Genomic DNA, 12,277 nt, shown 5'->3' with positions numbered 1-12,277 from the left:
CAAATTCAGTTTGGTGTAGAAGGTGTGAAGGAGTTATATGATGAGTGGTAACTACTCGGGGGTTCAATCCCGAGAAGATCTTTAGCATGAAGGGAGTGGACACCTATTTCCCCAAAATCATTGACGAAACTAAAGAACGGGATTAGAAACTCTTCACAGATATGACGCCTTTTTCTCACCCATTATGATACTTCTCAGCGATTTTTTGGGAGTTCTATCTTCCTATGTTGTTAGGCATAATGAACAAAAATACAAAATTCCAATTGCCGCACAACTTTGCCTCGAGAGTGTATTGGTTCGAGGAGTGGAAGTCCCTTGAAAGACCTCGGAGATCAATGAGATCTATTTTGTTTTTGACTTAGATTCCGTGGTGCAGTGCAAAAGGTTCATATTTGGTGGACGTTAGAGTTATCCATGGCTAGCTAGGGTGATTGCTAAGGGCCTTTCTCCATAGGCTAATGGTGTAGGTCAAATCAAGAGGAGAGATCTTTTGTTTCAAGCCAAACATTGGCTTGGATTTATGGGTAACCGTCTACTTCCCTCAAGAAATGACCAAGATGTCGCGTTTGATAAGGCAATCATTGTCGGGTGCATCATAGATAAAATTTCTATCAATCCGGGAGAGTTGATAGCAGAGATGATTAAGTTTAGGGCAAAGTAACCGGGTACTTTATTGCCCTTTCTGGCACTTATATCCATGCTTTGTCTTAAGTTCAAAGCCCCGTTACTCTCTAAGATTGATCATAGGGTTATATGCACCAGCATCATTGACATCACACAGAGTAAGGATAAGGATAACCCTACAGGCTTAAAAAGGAAAGCTTTGGCTTTGGTAGACTCGGGTGTGGAAGGATTCTAAAGCTCAGAGGGGGTGGAAATTCCTCCAGATTCTACACTGGACGCTGAGACCCATTAGGATTCTGTCGATACTCCTCCATCATCAAACACCGCACCACCACCTCGATCCATACAATTATCATGGTTTTCTACTATGACGTTTGCCAAGGTTGCTTCCATGACTTTAGAAAACAAGTCCACTCTTACCTGATTGGTGGCAGATATTCTCTGATTTATTCAGGCTGCTATAGCACCTCTTTATGCCCGTGTAGCAAAGTTAGAGCAGAGGGTGACCACGCTTGAAGCGAGGGGAGATTATGAGGGGGTGGTATCTGTGAGGGCAGACCTTAATAGTTTACGGGTGGAGATTCACTTTGGACATCCCTCTTTCAGTGTTGATGAGGCAAAGATTGCTTTTCCACCGAAGACTTTAGGCCCAGTGCTTCCATTTGATGATTTGTTCAGAGAGGTTCATGAGGACATTTATGATGAGGTCGATATCGATCTTATAGAAGGGCTACCTGAGCTCACCATGCAGTTATCAAGGGATAAGGAGCATGCAAGAATGGATGGGGCTTGTTCTAGCACTCGACATGATGATGAGTCACCCTTCATAGAAGATTCGATGAGAGGATCCCAGTCTAATGAGGCTCTCATTGAGATAGTGAGACCATTCACTGACAGGGATCCGTGTGCCTAGTACGCCACAGAGAGTCTCTACCCTCCTCTACTCTCTTTTACTTTCACATTGGGGACAATGCAATATTTTTAGTGGCGGGTGGGGTATTGTTATGATTTATTCGATGGTCGGTACCTACTGTCTCAGTTTATGGCATGTAGTTTGATAGATTGTGGAGACATATTCTATTTTATTACTTTGATGTTTATGGCATTTTGTTTTTATTTTATTATTATTGATATTACTTTGGATGGGCCCTTGTCGGGCATTTTGATAAAGATGTCAAATATTGTCGTTTTGTTTTTGAATTTGTGTCATGCGCTTAATTTAAATGTGGTATCCGATTGTGCGCATTGCTCTTATCACCTTTTGTATATACGTGTCTAATAAACTCTAAAGGTTTTCTTCAAAACTCAGTTCTTTCCTAAAGAGCAAATTTTTATTTTTATTTTCTTTTGATCTTTTATTTTTAGTTTAGTTTCTTTGTCAAACAGAGTGATAATTCACCCATGAGGGATGAAGAGGCGACATCCTTAGGTGAAGTATCTATTCATTTTGGTAAACTAGGAATTAGCAAAAATTCAAAAATACTTCCAAAAGGTCATTGGCAAGGAATGAAATGTTTTTGAGAAAAAAAAATAAAAATATAGTTGCAAGATCAAGGATGTCTTGAGTTTTCTTTTGAGTGAGACCATTAAACTCAATTTTTGGCTCTCTCTTTACAAGGATGGGCCGTTAACTCGGAGTAACTTATGAAGCTCAAATTGCTCAAATTGGTTGAGAGACTAACTTTTTGCTCAATGAGTACGAAGCCATGAGTGGTGAGATTTTTGAATAATTCTTGTGCATTTGTGTAGTCTAGAACTTGCCCCGGGTGTATTCAAAGCAAAATTCTAGGCAAGCTTGATTTGGAGGATGACCTGAGGCCCTTTTTAACCCGTCACATAGCCAAATTCCAACCTTAAGATTGTTCCCTAGTTAACCCATTTGAACCTTTTTGCCAAACTTTCTTTCTTATTGTAATGATAATCATGCTAAAACACCTAAACCCTTTTGAAAACCTCTCTTTTGGCACTTAACCTCATTTGATGCGTCGTATGATTCTAGATAATGGATTATAGGCAAAAGCCTAAGTTTGGGGGGTTGTGTATTTGGGAGAAGATGATCAAAGAAAAGATAAGAAAGGTGTATGTAAGGATGTCAATACATGTGCTTAAAAGACAAAAGATGTGCTTGATGATAAAATTGAATAGCCTAGCCCATAGAACTTGAAAAAAATTAAATGAGTGAGGGGATAAGAAAGGCTTATAGGTATAAAAACTCTTGAAAAAGTCAAAGAAGTGAAATAAAGAAAATGGTGGCTTTGAATGGTTTGGTAAATGCTAAACAAAAATTTAGAAAAATATGGGAAATGATTTGAAAAAGAATAAGGTGGGTGGTTTGAAAATTTTGGGGGTAGAAAGTATTGAGCGATTGCATTAAAAGAGGTCTTTTAGTCACTTGATCCATATATATTCCTTACCGTACCTTAAACCTTCATCTTGACCCATAAGACCTTGGTGATTCCAAACTAAGTAAGTCTACATTAGTGGTGAAAAACACAAAGGGCAATCCTATGGTTCTATTCAATGTACTTGAATTTCTTTGTGAGAGTGAGTGTGAGTTCTTTCTTTATTTGACCTCCCTTAAGAATTGAAATATCTTTGGTGTGTGGAGTTAACTCTTGCATGTGAGCGGCATCGGTACTTGTGGGTAGAGGGTGATGTTTTACTACTGGTTTGGGTAAATGAATGAAGTAAGCTGCATTAGGAAGATTGAGACAATATTTAATGATTTTATGTCTTACCTTAAGATGTTTTATGATTTGGAAAATTCATTTGACACACACTTGCATCCTTGCTTCATAAACATGCGCTCATTGAAAAGTTTTGGTTTACTTGTTGCAATGACATGTGATGAAAGTGTTTGTAGAATTTTGTTAGCCAATTCCTTTACTATAGCTTTCTTCTAGGTGGATTTGAGTTAAATACCCTATCTCATTGAGTTAGTCTTGGGTGCTTGAGGACAAGCAATAGTTTAAGTTTGGGGGGTTGATAAGTAGTCAATTTGATGACTTGCTAGCACCTTTTAAGCTTAAATTATCATGTTTTTCCATTGATTTGATGGTACTCTCTTACGTAATGCCCATTTATGTAGGTAAAAGTAAAAAATAAAGATTGAGCAAGTCATTCAAGTCATCAACAGGCCAAATGTGAAGGAAATAAGTCATCCACTTTGCATTCGCTAACCATCTGCTCTCTATCTGCTCTTTATCCATTTTGGATCTGCTCAAGCAGATCAACAATAAGGTGGCAGTTTTGTAATTTCCATCAAATGTAGAGTGGAGTTTAAAAGGAGGGTTTTAGCTCCTTTTTCAAGATCTAGTTTTCATCTCTTTTGAAGATAGCCTCTCTTTTAGTTTTTTAGCTTCTCTCTTCTCTTTTAGCACCTATCTTTTCATCTTTTGAGAATTTGGTACTAAGCTTGAATGAAAAATAGATGGTAGTGATTTTCCTTTGAAGAATTATTGCAACCCCAAGTGTGGAATTACATTGTCTCTATCTCTCATGGATGAAGTTAATGATAACTTTGGTATATTCTTATCCCTTTTATCTATGAGTAGCTAATTTTCAATCTTGGGGTTATGCTCTCTTAGGTAGTGGTAGTGCATGGATTTTAGCTAATTATTTTCTAATTAGTTAGTTGTGATGGGTGTTGCATTTATTTCATGAATTAATTAAGAGCTGGGGGTTGCAAACTCCAACCACCCTAGAACCCATGTCATTCTTGAAAGAGAGGACATATGTGAGGAATAAATGCAACCAATAACTTGATTCACTTCATTTAATGATATCTCTTAGACATAAGGATGTCAATTGAGGCAATAGATGTGGAAAATTGTCACACTTGTGAGGTGTTCGAAAGAACCCATTTGTGAAATTTGGTGTTGTAATTGAAAGATTGACACCAATACATTGACATCTAGTCTACCTATGACTTTTAGATAAAAATTGAATAAACGGCCAAATACCCATGCATGATCCCACACCTATAATTGCGTAACCCCAAGTCTTATTCTTAATTGAATTCACTCTTAGCATTCTTCAACGTCAAGCTAGTGCACTAAAATTGAAGTAGTTGTCATTTATAAACACATTCAAACTAAATCCCCCATTTTACATTTATGCTTGCTTTATTCACACTACGGGTCATCTTTTAGTAGACTATTAATACTCTTGAGTTTTGTTTTTTATGCTTTCACTCCTTGTGGATTCAACCCTAACCTAAGTTGGGTTATTATATTGATAACGATCACTTACACCCATTAAAGAGTGTAATTTGAGCGTTATCAGCTATATCTTAAATGTGTGCAACCTTGGCATGATGCTATGATTATTTATTCTATCCCTAACCCTCATGTCATGAGGATGTTGTATTTGTTTGTCCTTCATTTGGTTTTTCAAGGTTTGGATTAGAGGTCGAATCCTTTTTAAGAAGGGGACGATGATACCAGCCAAATTACCTCCAGACCTTTGGATGAGATACGTATGATGTTCAAGATGCTTGATGACTCCTTAGTGCTATTAAAAGATGACACATGGGTGAAGATTACCATTAAGGAGGTTCAAAGGATTTTGATGAGGTCGAAGGAGTGCAAAACGGGGCTCAAAATCCCCTTGGAAGGGTTATGCGCCGAAGCCACTTTGAATCCGCTTTTGATCACTCTAGCATTTCAAGAACGGGTCAAAACAGCCCTTAGTGGGACTTTTCTTACATTTGGATCACTTTTGTACCCTAATTATGTAATATTTAGCCAAACTATAAATATTTGGTAGTTAGGCTTATTTTAGTTAGTTTTTGTTGATTGATAATGATGAATTCATGAACCTCCATTGGGAGTGTTTTGAGAGCTTGGAAAAGCGAATGTTGACCTTTGATTAGAAACATCGATTGTAAGGGAGATTCAATTTTCTTTGCGGTCACGTAAGAGTTAGGTGTTATTTGGTAATCTTTAAGGGAGGTTTTGGGGTTTGATACACCCTTTGGTTGCCTTTTTGTTATCATATTTGTGTCTATCTTTCTATCTTTGATATCTTATCGATCTATCTTTACTTTTTCGCATTTAGATTCGATCAGGCACCGAGGACAGCTCCTTTTTTGAGAAATCCATCTCAGGTACCCATTCTTTTACAATAAATGATTTGTTATCAAAGTAGTAGATTTCACCCTGTAGTACCTCATTTTTCCCTTCTTCAGAGTTGAATCTCACCAGCAGAATACCATTCTTCATCATCGCTACCTTATTAATTCTAAGCTTTCCCCATTTCCTCTGTACAAATCTATTAAGAACATTGAAAGGGAAAAACTCACTAAGAACATAACATATTATTGAGTTTTTTCATAACTCTATCTCTGAACTGATGTCCTCCTTCTCAATCTCAACTAGTACCACCTCACGTTTCTTAATTGATTTGATGTACTCTAGTTTAAACCCTGCATTGCTCTCCTTGTTGATGTCAAAATTTTCCCACACAGAAGCTTTGGTTGTGCCCAATTTCTGCCCAGATCCACTCAAGGAATTATTCGATGATTTCTCCACCTCATCAGCCTACAATTGACCTGGGGAGGTAATTTTAACCATTCTTACACATTCTTCTTAGCCGATTGAACCTTCGACTGTGGTTTCTGCACTACATGGTCCAACTGACTTTGTTCTGTTACCAAACCCTTGGTTATCAACTTGTACTTGGTTCACTTCACGATACTTCACTGTTTACTCCCCTCCCCAGATGTGCATTCGACCTTCCCAACAACTGATGTTGAGGAAGATTAACACCGTACTATTTTATTGCCTATTGGGACCAAGTTTGCTTTTCCAGGATCCTCACTACCACTCACCATAGTTGTGAGCATGGCCTTGCTATATCCTCCTACAATTATTATTGGATTCGAAGCTTTCCCTTGACTTCGCATGGAGTGCATACGTTAGACTAACATGCGCTGGGAGAGAGAAAACTTACCCTCTTATAATGCACCAAAAAAATTCAATACACGTTTAATATAATACAATTGCGAAAGTTACATTTTTATATAACAATGATACCGTTTCTATGCACATCCTATACATATACATATTTTATACAACAATTATATTATTTCTATACACATTCTATGTAACCTTTAGCTGCAATTATTATTCTGATACATATTATATACAACTCTATATAATTTATATAGGCATTCTACACAGTCCGTATACCATATTGATGCAGTTTATACAAAAAAAAAATCCTTTGCCTATATAGCTCATATACAATATTGATACAATCTTTATACCACATTCATTGTGATATATATATATATATATATATATATATATTCTATTCCACAATAATACCATTTCTACACACATTATATTATAATTTTTATACAATTATATAATTTTTATTCATATTCCGTACAATAATAACACAATTTTAATATAGATGCATTTAATAATTTTTTAAAAAACAGTTTTTTTAGCCCAATGAAATGTGGTGAAATTAAACAAAAAAAAAAAACTAAACTACCTTGTACAAAAGGGGCTAAAATGGTGCAAAATTAGAAACTAAAAATTACACAAATACACAACTTATGTTGTCAATATTAAAAAAATCTCAATTCCCTAAACATATTACAAAAATTCCAACATATACACAGAATGTTATGTATATATCGGTTATGTTTTGTATATTAATAAGGAGAGAAAGTAAAGTAATTAAAAAAGTGGAAGAGAGTGTAATTACTTCCTAAAGGATTGGTATTTATGTTATTTATACAACTAGAAATAGTCATCCCATGAAATTAAAAAGGCTGACTGGCCATAGAATGGAACACATAACTTTAAAGTGGCCATTTTCAGTGGAAATAGTTTTCAAAATGGTCATGTGGTGTCTTTTTTCCTTAATAAAAACCTGTCTATTGTCAAGTGAGAATAGTATTTAGCTTACAGCATCGAGGTATATTTTAAAAATGGCATGCAAATATTCTTTTTTTTATACTTTTAAGACCATCATATTTTGGGGCCATATATAACTCCCGTCCCCGGCCCCCCTCCCTTTCAAAAATAATATGCAAATATTCCCTTTTCACTCATCTTCTTGTAAAATCTAGCATCTCGGAACTTTTTAAAATGATGAACAAATATCCTTTTTTCATTCATCTTCTTGTAAAATCTAGCATAGATGCCTTGATTTTTTTTTCTAGTACAAAATAAAATTTAAATATGACTGGAGAAAAAAATATTTTTGAACTTTTCTCTCTTTTATTCCATTCACACATCTTTCTTTTTATTGCTCATCATTCACAGAATAAGCAAAAAAAAAAAAATGAAATAAGAACAAGAAACTCAAATAATGATATATATAGAGAGAGAGAGATCCATAAGAGAGATTTCAAAATTAAAATTAGTTTTGAATCAAAGAATTGAAATTAAACAGTTTCATGTATGTGATGGATCAAATACACCCATATATGCAATTAATTTTAATGACGAATCAACAAAAAAATTAATTAAAATTAACTTTTTTCTATTTTTACTAGCCAAAAAGGGTACATTGATCCCATTTGTGTAATGATAGAGGTATATGTGAGTCACTGTTTTAATAAAGAATTGAAATATTTTCGTTCACTAGTTGATGGAGATAATTTGCAGTGATGATGGTGAAGTTGGTTGATGTTAATATTTAGGATGTTGATGACGGTGACTGAAGAATGTATGATGCTTGACGATCTAGTGGTAGTTGGTAGCTATGCTAGTTGTGATGGTGGGGTGATTGGTAATATGAGTTGGTTGCAGTAGTTATAGTGGTTGATATTAATGACGGAGGTGGCCACAACAGTACTGACGGTTATGGTGATGATAATGAATATAATTATAATAATAAACATGTTGATGAGATAGTGACTTATAGTAAAAGTTCATAATAATGGTGATTTTTTGGAAGGGCAAAGGTGATTGGTGATAGTGGTAGGTTGATGACAGTAGCGGTGGTTGTGATAGCAGATGTATTTTGCGGTGCTCACTATTGACGGAATAGAATTTGGTGAAATTAATTATCCACACAAATTGTCTCTTAATGGTATAAGATTTTGTTCAAGATGTTAATGTTTAAGAGATCAAACAAATATTTAAATCTTAATGTAAATAAAAGTTTTTAATGTTCTAAGGCTGAATCATTCAGACTAGACTTTCATTACGTGCAAACAAATAAAATTTATCTCAAGAAAAATAATTTGCTAGTGATATCATCTACCACATAATATATCACATAAATTAACAGGAAAGAAAATAAAAAATATATTTTACTAGTATATTACTTGAGCCGGGGGTCTTTCGGAAACAGCCTTTCTACTTCATCAGAGGTAGAGGTATGGACTGCGTACATCTTACCCCCCCAGACCCCACAAAGTGGGAATACACTGGGTTTGTTGTTGTTGTTGTTATTTTACTAGTATATTATTAGCATGAAGCTTATTCGTTTGATTGACGATATTACTTGGGAGATAAGATTTTCTTGGAATATTGTTCTTTTGAAAAAGTATATAATATGTTTTTTTTTTTATTTTAAACTATACAATAAGTCGATGTTGGTTAAAACTTAAACGGAATATTTCATTATACATTTTTATTTGTTTATTTTAAACTTTGTATATCTTTTAAAAATAATAATTAATATAAATATTTTACTACAATATCTATTTATTCATATTAATTGATATGTAGTCTTTGATTTTAGAAAAAAACTAATTGATATTGATGATAAGATTAAAAAAAAACAAATTTAATGATAAATAAAATAACTAATTCATTTTTAAAATACTATACAAGTAAAAATAAATGAAGAGAGCACAATATATGAATATCAATTTGAAAAGGGAGAAAACTTAATCACCATATAAGTTCCAAGTCATAAAAATTGACGAATTTACTTTATCATTTTCTCCCCCTAATGTTTAAAAAATTAAACTAAAGAGGTAGAAGTTTGAATAGTCATTTAACTATTAGTAGTCATTTAATATTCTTTTGCCTTTCTGTTTTGCCTTTTAAAAGTTAATAAATTGGGAAAATAACATAAATTTTATTAGTTTATTTTTTAATTATTTTTATTTTCAATTCTTTTATTTTTCTCTCTAAGATTTTAATTATTCATATAACTAACTGGATGTTGATATAAATTACTATTTATGTATTTGAAGTAACTAATGAAACTATAATTATGGAAATAAATATATGTCTTACATATATAACACAATTAACGTTATATTTATGGTTTTCATGAATTTAATAACAATTTTTTAATTTCAAATTTTTAAAATACTAAATCGATTTCAACAATCTCTATTTATAAAAGAGGAATAGAGGCATGCTGATGTGGCATGCCTCAATGCTCTCGGAACATATTTATCTTTTTTTTGATTTTTTTTTTGAGTTTTTCTTTCCAATTTTAATTAATTGCCATCTATTTTTCTAATAATTAATAAACCCATTAATTAACCATTAACCCACAAACACCCTCCGTCTTCTTCCTTTCCCCCTCCTTATGGCTTTTCTTGATTACACATTTTTGGCGTTGACATTTTCTTAAACTTTGGTGGAGAAATTAATCTCAACGTCTTTTCCAACTTTGTTTGTCACTGACCTGAGAAGAAGATGGTTCTCCCAATTAACTTTTCCAACTTTGTTTATCACTGACTCTGAGAAGAAGATGTTCTCCCAATTAACGAGTCCTGTAAGTGTTCAATTTAGTTGAGATGGTTCTCCCAATTAACAAACCCTCTAAGTGTTAGTGTTTAATTTCATTGAAATTTATCAATGTTAATTTTGGTACATTCGTCTTTTTCAACTTTTGTTTGTCACTGACCCTGAGAAGGAGATGGTTCCCCATTTTTTTCGCTTATTTTTTTCACTGTAGAGTTCTTAAACACAATCTATTAATGAGCCTCGTAAGTATTCAATTTTGTTCTAATTTCTTTAATTTATCCAAATTATAAATGGGCTGACAAAGTATTCAATTTCAATCATTTAGCTGTGTAGTGAAGCCTCATTATTTGCCGATTATGCCTCTGATTATTGTAACTATATAGTTCGTCCAATCTATTAACAGGCTGACAAAGTATTCTATTTTAATCATTTAGGTGTTTAGTGAAGCCTCATTAATGGCCGATTATTGTAACTGTTTGGTTATTATTTTCAGGTTCGACACTCTATATGGATAAAGTAGTTGTGGTTTTGTGAGGTGAAGTTAGCCCTGTGGAAGCCTTATTGTTTGCCTGTTTGCGGATTAGCCGACTATTGTAAGTGTTATTTTTTCAGTACCGAAGCTCCTCACTTACAAAGTTTTTTGGTATAATTGTGTTAAACTGATTGTCGAGGAAAAAGTTATCATGGTTGTGTGAGGTGAAGTTAGCCGTGTGGAAGCGTCATTTTTTGCGGATTAGCCTACTATTGTAAGTGTTTGGTTATCGTTTTCAGTACCAAAGCTCCTCGGTTAAAAAGTTTTTTGGTGTACATTGTGTTAAAACTGGTTGAATGTCAAAGCTATGTTTGAAATCCCTTTAGTGCTATAGCATATCTGTTTTCGAAGAAGATCATCTATAGTTTCTTGTGTAGTAATTTCTCTAGGAATTCTTACATTCTCTTATTCAATGTATAAACCAGACACAAGAGGCCGATGAAACTATCACGTTTAAAGCCCTCAATCTCAACTTTGCCTTTCAATTGCGTCGTTCTTGGTATAAAGAGCTTATAAGGTGATAAAACCTTTGTTCATTTCTTTTTATTGGTGTCTTTATATTCATAGAATGACCTACTTTATTCTCACGGTTCTCATTACAAATTAATATGCATTGTCAGTTTCTGGAAGTTGAGAATATCATGGTGTACAGTTTTTTGATTTGTCTACATATCTACAATTAGTGCATTCTTGGTAACAATTCTGAAAATCTTTGTACATCCATGTTACATTGTGTTAAACTGGTTGTCAGCTCTCTAAGAATGAGAACAATTTGTGTGAGACTATACCAATGGTAAAGACATCTTACAAAACTATAAGACCGAATCCTTGAGATGCTATGTTGTTCGAACTCTACAAAATTATTGACAGATGCGTGTAGGATCCTCCCAAAAGTAGTGCATTGCTGGAGGATCCAACATGAGTGCGGCAATATTTTGGGAGAGTCCGAGCAACATAGATGAGGTGTATAAACCAAATAGACCCCTTCCACATTGCAAGAAAATTAGACTACAAATCCTATGCTGCTTCAACAACAAAAAAATGAAGGTGCTCATTTTGGGAGTTGTTTCCCATATCAAAACAATTTCTAGATTCCAATTTGCTGGCTAATAACATAAACCCCACAAACCGAATATATGAATTCTAAAAATAAAATCGAAAATGTGAAATCAGAGCAAGTGATGTTCACTACATACAGTTCCAGATCCCCCTTTAACAATAGGAGTGGAATCACTAAAACCTTCGGTAGCTAACTTTAGCTCTTTGTAACTAAACCTATGACGCTTAACAAGTGGTGCATTATAATCAAAAGGATTAGTAGGTGAAAGATGCACCAAAGAGTCCCCAAGATAGTAAAGAAAATAAAGAATGGCAAACAAATTATAAGTGAAGTTAAGGTTGTAATGATGAGGAAAATTATGCTTGACATGGGTTTTGGATTTGAAGG

The 12,277-nt window shown here is 34.0% G+C and overlaps 1 long non-coding RNA gene across 3 annotated transcripts; it reads left to right on the top strand.

Moving 5' to 3' along the window:
• The first annotated feature begins 9,888 nt into the window (after positions 1-9,888).
• On the top strand, positions 9,889-12,178 carry LOC107851623. Of its 3 annotated transcripts, none has more exons than XR_007050441.1 (3): positions 10,064-10,326; positions 10,792-11,044; positions 11,256-12,178. It is a non-coding gene; the product is annotated as an uncharacterized LOC107851623 (long non-coding RNA). The 3 variants fall into 3 exon arrangements; XR_007050443.1 differs by having other exon boundaries at positions 10,072-10,326; positions 10,792-10,891; positions 10,977-12,178; XR_007050442.1 differs by having other exon boundaries at positions 9,889-10,326; positions 10,792-12,178.
• The last annotated feature ends 99 nt before the right edge of the window (positions 12,179-12,277 follow it).

The sequence above is a fragment of the Capsicum annuum genome, unplaced genomic scaffold (assembly GCF_002878395.1).
Source record: "Capsicum annuum cultivar UCD-10X-F1 unplaced genomic scaffold, UCD10Xv1.1 ctg5128, whole genome shotgun sequence".
Lineage (NCBI taxonomy): Eukaryota > Viridiplantae > Streptophyta > Magnoliopsida > Solanales > Solanaceae > Capsicum > Capsicum annuum.
The sequence above is the reverse complement of the archived record's forward strand: the minus strand, read 5'-3'. Positions and strand labels throughout refer to the sequence as shown.